Raw genomic sequence first — 10,406 nt, 5'->3', positions numbered from 1 at the left:
AGAAGTCTCTTATGCTCATCAAAGATGCATTTATTTAATCAAAAATAGAGAAAAAAAAGTAATATTATGAAATATTATTGTAATTTAAAATAACAGTTTTCTATTTTTTATACTTGAAAATAGAATTTATTCCTGTGATGCAAAGCTGAATTTTCAGCATCATTACTCCAGTCTTCAGTAGCTGCGTTTCCATTACAGCTTTCCATTACAAAACTTTGGCGCTATTTTATAAATGTCAATTAAAAAGTATTACGAAATGACGGCGTTTCCATTATGCGACTGAAACTTAATTTTTTATCTCGTGATAAGTCATGGCCAATGGATTTTTGTGGGATTTTGACTATATTTAATTGAAATGTGACCTGTAAATGCGGAAAGAAAATGTTTGCATTGCTGTTTTGCGAAATATTCCTTTCGAAAGCAATTCCAAAAAGGAATATTTCGCAAAACAGCAATGGAAATGTTGTTTTCGCATTTACAGGTCACATTCAATTAAATATAGTCAAAATCGCACAAAAACCAACATTGGTTAATGGAAACACTGTCATTTCGCAATACTTTTAAATCGACATTTAAACGACATTTAATCTGTAATGGAAACGCAGCTACAGTTGGAAACAATTGTGCTGCTAAATATTTTTTTGAAACCGGTGATACTTTTTTCAGGATTTTTTGATAAATAAAAAGTTAAAAAGAGCAGCATTTATTCAAAATAGAAATCATTTCTAACAATATAAGTCTTTACTATCACTTTTTAGCAATTAAGCATCCTTGCTAAATAAATGCTTGCTGAAAAATTTACTGACCGCAAACCTTAAATAGTATTGTACATTGTTACAAAAGATTTCTATTTTAAATAAATGCTGTTCTTTTTAACTTTTTATTAATCAAAAAAATCCTGAAAAAGTAGTACAGGTTCCCAAAAAAATATTAAGCAGCAACTGTTTTTAACTGTTGTCAACATCGATAATACATCATCATATTGGAATGATTTCTAAAGGATCATGTGACACTGAAGACTAGGGTAATGATGCTGAAAATTCAGCTTTGCATCACAGGAATAAATAACATTTAAAAAAACATTAAAATAGAAAACCACAATTTTTTTTTTTTTAAAGTTGCAATAATATTTCACAACATTACATTTTTTTTCTGTATTTTTATTCAAATAAACACAGCCTTGATGAGCAGAAAGACTATATATATTATAATTGTTCATCATAAATAAGGAAAATTTCATACTGCTTTCCAGAACCAATGTAAAATGGCCCAAAATATAAACCTGTCATGTACTCACCCTTATTTGTCTTGCTTCCGTGAAATGCAACGATGGTAACTCCATATAAGGCTGTATGATACGTGTGTGTTAATTCTTCTGAATTAATACTATTGCTTTTTGTTTGTTTAAAATATAGCGTACTGTAACTTAAATATTCACTTAAAATCTTGACCTCCACCAGTCGACTCCGGCGCGCGCACGCGAAAAAAGTTTACGTTCATCACAGAGAGCGCCACACATTGGCGAGGAAGAAACTGCACACAAATAACAACTGGATTAATCTATTACAATTATTTTATATATAACGTATTTGCAAATCGGTATTGCGCCAGTGATGTTGGTTGTTGTGAGATGTATCATGACTGGTTTCTAGCCATCTAAACAGAGCCATAGAACATATTTCTATTTTTTTGAACGTAAAGTTAATTAAATCACAGTATTTACTTTTTATATATCATCATATAGTCCCTAAATGGGGGAAATTTGTCTGATTTCATTTAAGTATTTAAATAAAGACGTCTAGTTTTTTATAAAAAGCTAGCTACTTAAAGTAATCACAGATTAGCTCGTTTCAAATAATAAGTACTTCATATTTATAGTTTTGGACATGTTTAGCTCCTATAACCCTGTGTATGAATGTGCTAAACCATATGTGTGTGTGTGTGTGTGTGTGTGTGTGTGTGTGTGTGTGTGTGTGTGTGTGTGTGTGTGTGTGTGTGTGTGTGTGTGTTTAATGGAATCTTATGCTTATCAAGACTGTTTATTTGATAAAAAATACAGAACAACTGTAATATTGTGAAAAATTATTGCAATTTCTAATATTGGTTTCCTGTTTTAATATACTTTAAAATATAATGCTGGATTTTTATCAGCCATTACTCCAGTCTTCAGTGTCACATGATCTTTAAGAAATCATTATAATATTCTGATTTATTATCAATGTTGGAAACAGTTGTGCTGCTTAATATTTGTGAGTAATGATGCTGAAAATTCAGCTTTGCATCACAGGAATAAATTACATTTTAAAATCTATTCAAATAGAAAACATTTACTTTGAATAGTAATAATATTTCACCATTTTACTGTTTTTATTGTAAGCAACATTTCTCTTTAACATCATGGTTTCTAGTATCAACACATTAAGAGTAAATAGCTAAATGCAGATATACTGTGATCGTAATGATAAAAATTAGGCAAAAAAAAGAGGGACGTGTAAAAGACAATGGAGTGGCTTATACCACAATCTTTAGCAAATCAAAGTAATTTTACTAAAAATAAAAAATAAAAATAAATACACTGCTGCTCAAACGTTTGGGATCGGTAAGATTTTTAATGTTTTAAATGTTAATGTTCAAAAAAAGTCTCATGCTCATCAAAATTTATTTGATCAAAAATACAGAAAAAAGTAATATTATGAAATATTATTGCAATTCAATAACAGTTTTATACCTAAATATAATTTTCATCAGCCATTACACCAGTCTTCAGTGTTATGATCCTTCAGAAATCATTTTAATATATTGATTTATTACTTTTATTATCAATTTTGGAAGCAGCTGTTGCACTTTTTTTTTTTTTTTTGGAACCTGTGATACTTTTTTCTTTGATTCTTTGTTAAAAGAACAGCATTTATTCAAAATAGAAATCTTTTCTAACAATATAAGTCTTTACTACCACTTTACTATCACTATCCATTTAAAACATCCTCGTTGAATAAAAGTATTAATTTATTTTAAAAAAGAAAGAAAAAAATGACTGACTCCAAACTTTTGAATTGTAGTGTAGCCTATATTGTAACAAAATGTATATTTTGAATAAACACTGTTTTTTTTTTTTTTGTTTTTTTTTAATCAAAGAATCCTGAAATAAGTATCACAGGTCCCAGAAATATGAAGCATCACAACTGTTTCCAACATTGATTATAAATCATCATTAGAATGATTTCTGAAGACTGCAATGATGCTGAAAATGCATCTTTGCATCACAGGAATAAATTAGATTTTAAAGTATATTAAAATAGAAAACTGTTATTTTAAATTGCAATAATATTTCACAAATTTATTTTTTGATCAAACAGATACAGCCTTAATGAGCATATGAAACTTCTTTAAAAACATAAAAAATCCTACTTATCCCAAACTTTTGAACAGCAGTGTATATATATTGGGGACATACTTTATTTAGGATTAGTGTATTGCAGTTACAGTAGCTCAGTTCTATCCACACAATAGTTTTTATACAGAAGTGTCAGTATTGCTAAGCCTCAACCAAAATCATATAATTTTCTCTTTTATATGAGCATAATTGTTCATTTTCAACTTAGAAACATACATTTTCTCCATGAAAAATGGCTTAAATGTTTGTGAATTTCATCTTCAGGAGTTAGCATGAGTTCATCTCATCACACATGGATGATGGTCCCTCTAGTGGCGCATGAGGTTTAGGTGTCTGTTCCACGAGCAGAAACACAGACAGCAGAACAGATGCAGCACATGTGCACAAAGCTTCTGCTTTAAGTTATCTGCAGTTTGCTACCTGAGTTAACAAATTATAAAACCTTCTGAAGACCTAAGCAAACTCAGTAGGCAATTACACACATGATCCCATAAAAAAATCTTCCCTTTAACTCCCTTAGGATTCCAGATATCTGCTAATTAATAATTAAATAATCTGATAATTTCCCACATGCCTTTTTCTTTAATTTCCTACTCAGATTATAACTTGTCCACTATTTACATTAGGCGACCACTTTGTCTAGTCAAATGTGTCTTGTAATCCACTGTTGCTCTCCATGTCTCTCCACACCCTTCACGTGTGCAAAAAAGCTTTATCTTTGATTCTAAGAATGACAGCGAACAGATTTTGAGGCTTAAGGTTAATGCTGTAGAAAATGTGCATAAAACTATACCATTAAGCGTTTTAAAGCACCCGGAAAGCTCCTTTAATTAAGCTTGTTTAGGGGGACATGCGTCAGCTGGATTGCTGTTTCACCGCTCCGGTCTTTTGTTGAAGTTTAAATCCTTTGACCCAGTGACCCAGTCTAAGTGGCTTTCTCTTGTTCTTTATCAGATTGCCACACCGATCGCTGTTAAGACTGTGTGGCCTTAAATCTCAAACACGGATTTGAGCAGAAAAGTTGCAGATAAGGGTGTTTGAGAAGCATTACACCACTCTAAAATACTTAAAACAGTGTATCAAATAAAATATGTGGATGTATTTACAGTATAGTAACAGATTGTCTTATTTACACGTTTCCGGCATGTTTTAAGAAGGTGGGTTACGAGTGTGAATTTTTTGGTTCATAAATGCGTAAGACACTCTATATCTGGCGATGGCACATATGGAGAACAGAAATCAACCCTAATAACAATCAATACATTTAAAATTAGTGTTGGAAATGTTACTTTAGAAATTTAATAGGTTACAGATTACAAGTTACCCTATGTAATATGTAGTGTAACTATTTAGATTACTTTATTAAGTAATGCAACTGATTACTTTTTTATTACCTTTCAGATTTTTTCTAAACTGTTAATCATTTTCAAACTAGATTAATGTCGGATTTTCAAAATCCTTCATCACTTCAATTAATATCATAAAAATTTAATTTAAAGCACAGCCACCACAAAATCAGTCTCTTTGAGATCGTTCTAAGGTTGAAGACTGATTTAAAATCATAACAAAAATAGTTTATTAGCTGTGATACTGTTTTTGAAATCAAATCTTTGCATTGCTATGACAGGAAACACTGTCATCTAACAATGCCTTGAAAAAAAATATTAATTTAAAAAATAAAGCACATAAATGAACCCAAATCGGAAAGTTATGGAATAAGCATGTGTCCTATTCTGTCATAAACTCATGAAACATTGGTGTCTCATGTTTTAGAGCAGTCAATGCAATTTTGAAAAAAAAAAAAAAAAATGTGTGTGAAAATATTCAGATGTAAGACCCCTTTACAGATTACAAGTGACCCTATTTAAAATGTAATAAGTAGTGTAACTATTTAGATTACTTTTTGATTACCTTTCAGATTTTTTCTAAACTGTTAATCATTTTCAAACTAGATTAATGTCGGATTTTCAAAATCCTTCATCACTTCAATTAATATCATAAAAATTTAATTTAAAGCACAGCCACCACAAAATCAGTCTCTTTGAGATCGTTCTAAGGTTGAAGACTGATTTAAAATCATAACAAAAATAGTTTATTAGCTGTGATACTGTTTTGGAAATCAAATCTTTGCATTGCTATGACAGGAAACACTGTCATCTAACAATGCTTTGAAAAAAAAAATATTAATTTAAAAAATAAAGCACATACATGAACCCAAATCGGAAAGTTATGGAATAAGCATGTGTCCTATTCTGTCATAACATCATTTAGAGCAGTCAATGAAATTTTGAAAAAAATAAAGTGTGTGCAAATATTCAGATGTAAGACCCCTTTACAGATTACAAGTGACCCTATTTAAAATATGTGACCCTGGACCACAAAACCAGTCATAAGGTAAAATTTTACAAAACTGAGATTTATACATCATATGAAAGCTCAATAAATAAGCTTCCTATTGATGCATAGTTTGTTCGGATAGAACAATATTTGGCCGAGATACGTCTATTTGAAAATCAGGAATCTGAGGATGCAAAAAAATCAAAATACAGAGAAAATCACCTTTAAAGTTGTCCAAATTAGGTTCTTAACAATGCATTTTACGAATCAAAAATTACATTTTGATATACTTACAGTAGGAATTTTACAAAAAATCTTCATGGAACATGATCTTTACTTAATTTCCTAATGATTTTTGGCATAAAAGAAAAATAAAAATTTTTTGACCCATGCAATGTATTTTTGGCTATTGCTACAAATATACCCCAGCGACTTAAGACTGGTTTTGTGGTCCAGGGTCACATATAATAAATAGTGTAACTATTTAGATTACATTGTCATTTTAAAGCACAGCCACCACAAAATCAGTCTCTTTGAGATCGTTCTGAGGTTGAATACTGATTTAAAATCATAATAGTTTACTAGCTGTGATACTGTTCTTCGAAACCAAATCTTCGCATAGCTATGACAGGAAACAATGCCTTGGAAAAAAAATAAAATAAATAAATAAAGCGCATGAACCCAAATTGCAAAGTTATGGAATAAGCATGTGTCCTATTCTGTCCTTTTCTATTTTTGGGGGAAAAAAAATCTATTAAATCTGAATGTGTGTGAAAATATTTAGATGTTAGACTCCTTTGTAATCGTTAACACTTTCATAAGTAACTGTAATTTATTTACACGTTTTCTCAACTGTAACAGATTACAATTACATTTATACTGTGTTAAATTACGTAATTCCATTACATGTAAGTGGTTGCTCCCCAACACTGGCGAAAAAAGAAAAAAAAAATGTAGAGAAAGACATTAAAAATATATCAGTCAGTTTAATGAAAGATTTTTTAAAACATTCAAAGAATTTTGGCAACCAAATAATGCTAGCTAGCTGAGGCCATTATTGGAAAAGCGAGTAAAATCGGCACGTTGTTTTTGGGGTTGGCTGGCACACTGTAAAATAACTGATTATTCATAGTAAATATGAACATGCACAGTACCTACACACACACACACACACACACACACACACACACAGATACAGATAACACATGTAACAGGGCCGCAACCTGCCGACATTCAGAATGGCGGTCAACTGTGTGTGTGTGTGTTTTAAAATTAATTAATATATATATATTACATTTGGTTCTTCAAAATGATTTAAAAAATGGTTAAAACCATGCAAAAATGCTTAAAATGAAACTAATTAAAATATTACTTTCAAAAATATTATATGAAGCGTATGCATTCTGAGTGGCATTTTTTGTGTGTGTGTGTTTAAAATAAATTTTTTTAGCTTAAAATAAAGCCTTTTCACACTGTGCCAACCAGTGTTTGCATATTCGCACATAACTGTGGTCATACATTAATACATTACATTTTGTGACACTGAATTGATGACCCAATGACTTTCCACCTAGTTGGGTTTTGAACAGATTTATTAATTCATTGTTTTCTGAAATCCAAAAACAAACCAATCTCTAAATCAAGTATAATATGTAAATATCTAACACTTGTAAATCTGTAAAATTACAAGTTATCGCAAAATAGTCAAAGTCGTAGAATTGAATAGTCTTTTAACTCAGTCAATTAATAATAATAATAAATAAATAAAATCTGAAGACATAACTTTAACAATCCATGCAATACATAAAAGTACAATAATTTAGCATTCACTGTAGCTATGGTGTGATGCGGCATTTAGGTGGTTTGGAGGACCACTGGTTCATCCGGGTGGGTTTCAGCGAGACAGTTTTTCATGGGCTGACGAACCTGAGATTGACCAAAGCTCAAGCATTCTCAGGTTGGACAGTCCTTGAAAGCACTGCTCATCCAGGATGGCCGGATCACACTGACCACAGATTACTCGCTTCGTCTACCTCATCTTAAAAAAAAAAAGAAAAAAAATTAACAGCAAAATCTAGATCTAGAAAAAAATCTAAATTGTAACTTGTAAATTGTACAATTAAATTGTATTCATTTCGATGATGAGAAGAAAGTAATTGCAAATTATCTTTCTTTCTTGAATGCAGGAAAAGCATGGACATTTACAGCTATGTGACCCTGGACCACAAAACCAGTCTTAAGTAGCACGGGTATATTTGTGGCAACAGCCAACAATACATTTTATGGGTCAGAATTATCGATTTTTCTTTTATGCCAAAAATCATTAGGATTTTAAGTAAAGATCATGTTCCATGAAGATATTTTTTCAACTTCCTACAGTAAATATATCAAAACTTAATTTTTGATTAGTAATATGCATCGCTAAGAACTTCATTTGGACAACTTTACCCAAATAGTTGTATCTCGACCAAATATTGTCCTATCCTAACAAACCATACATCAATGGAAAACTTATTTATTCCACTTTCAGATGTTGTATAACTCTCAATTAAAAAAAACGACCCTTATGACTGGTTTTGTGGTCCAGAGTCACATATGAAGATATAAAATGATAAATAGATGGAAAAACACAGAAAATCAGTTTTAGAACCATACTTGTGAAAAGTTACTAAATATCTCCTTCAATTTCCATTAGACCAGTATGTAAAAATGAATCAAATCCAATTTGGAATACTGAAAACCATGATAATTGAACTCTAAACATTTACAAAAACACACTGACCAAATCTTAAGAAATCTTATAGAAATATCCTATAAAAAGTACTTAATATATGGCCTACATTACGAGTAAATAAATAGACATAACAAATCATTTTACATTCAATCACCAGCAATAAACTGTACTCTGAGACTGTTCTTACAGTATCTATCATGCTTTACTGTATGCTATATTGTAATGATGTGCCAACTTTCGCGCCTTTACCAGCTGGAAACGGCCACTGAAACCTTTACCTTGCAACATCCATATTATCTAAATAGCTACATACTGTAAATATAAAACATAAATTGTTTAAAGCAAAACTAAAGAGTTTTGACCAATGCAATTATTACATTACAGCCACTTAGAGACAATTAGCTCAGCTGTGTCTGATTGTAATGGCCTCGTGGCTTTACAGAACAACACCGTCCCACGGCTTTAACCCTCTGAATATCAGAAAAAGCCATAAAACATCACTCCTACCATTCATTTTGACACCAGAATGGTTCAAAGTCATGAAATCTTACAAATTTATTCACAGATGCATTGTCTGACCTCGTCAAAAACTATAAACCATAAAACATTTGTGCACAAACATCATCTCAAATGTATTTCAGATGCCAAAATGTCTCTAAAATTGGATCTCTCACTGTATGTTTAATTCAGCGTTCATTGTGGGCTGGTACACGCAGATATGCAAAACACTCACCTCTGCTTTACCTTCACAGATGTTGCTTCACTCCTCGTCGCTCCACACTGACAGAGGATTTCGAGGCCTTCAAAAGCTGTCACTTCAGCCCGTAGAGATGCCGGACCATCAAGCTGATGTTCACCCACTCGCTCTCTCCAGCGCTGTGACCTAAAGGGCCCTCGCGAGCTGCTGGAGATGCTGTAGAGCTGCCACACATCAGCAAAGCGCCTCCTTCCTGTTTGTCACTATGAACAAGCTTGTGGTAAACTTTCCATGACATCTCAATATTGAGGGCCACTAGAGCACGTTCATTCATCTCAACCGCTGCTTTTTCAAAAGTCTTATGTGACGTGGTGATTGTTTTATGACAGAGGAAGAGTAAGATTATAGATTCTTCGATGCAAATCTGAGTGGTAGAGCATTTGCAGTTAGTTTGAAGCATCTCTGCCTTTTCATTTTAACCAGGCTGATTATTACGATGAGTCATATTAACCAAAAGCTGCATTAGTCACTTATATTAATACATTACAAAAGGCTTGAAAATGGTCTCGGTTTGCAGAGCAAAAGCTTTGTTTTTTAACATTCATGACATGTCGTGTGTTGAAGTAAAAGGTAAGCTCGCAGTGTAGTGTGGACTAGATTGAGAAGAGTGGTTAGTTGGTATTATAACGTTGACTGTCATATATATCAGAGTGGAGTTAATTATGGAAAGTGATGAAAGATTGCTAGGTTAGTTTCCATATCTAGAGGACAACCACAGCATCCTTCCTGTGCGTTTGAGAGATGAATGACTTTCAATCCCGCCGTCTCGGGAGGCAAAATGCATATAAAATAGAATGAAACAGTTTAGCACATTCTTCACTTCAAATCCCTAAACAGATTTTGAATGGAAAATGTATTAATGGTTGAATTCTTAGAGAGAAGATTTCATTTATGTCCTCAGAAGACAAAAGGATCAACTGGCTGTTGCAATTACAGCTGAAATCAAACACTGTACTTCCATAGAAAAGTCTAAGAGGTAAGATTTTAAAAGAAGTCTGTTTTGAAAACACAGTCAAATTGTTAAATATTATTAGAATTTAAAATAACCGTTTACTATTTGAATATATTGTAAAATGTACTTTATTTCTGTAATCAAAGCTGAATTTTCAGCATCATCACTCCAGTCTTCAATGTTACATAATCCTTCAGAAATCATTCTAGTGTTTCTGGCTTACACATTGTTT

This window comes from Garra rufa, chromosome 18 (genome assembly GCF_049309525.1).
Source record: "Garra rufa chromosome 18, GarRuf1.0, whole genome shotgun sequence".
Taxonomy (NCBI): domain Eukaryota; kingdom Metazoa; phylum Chordata; class Actinopteri; order Cypriniformes; family Cyprinidae; genus Garra; species Garra rufa.
This window is presented reverse-complemented; position numbering follows the sequence as displayed.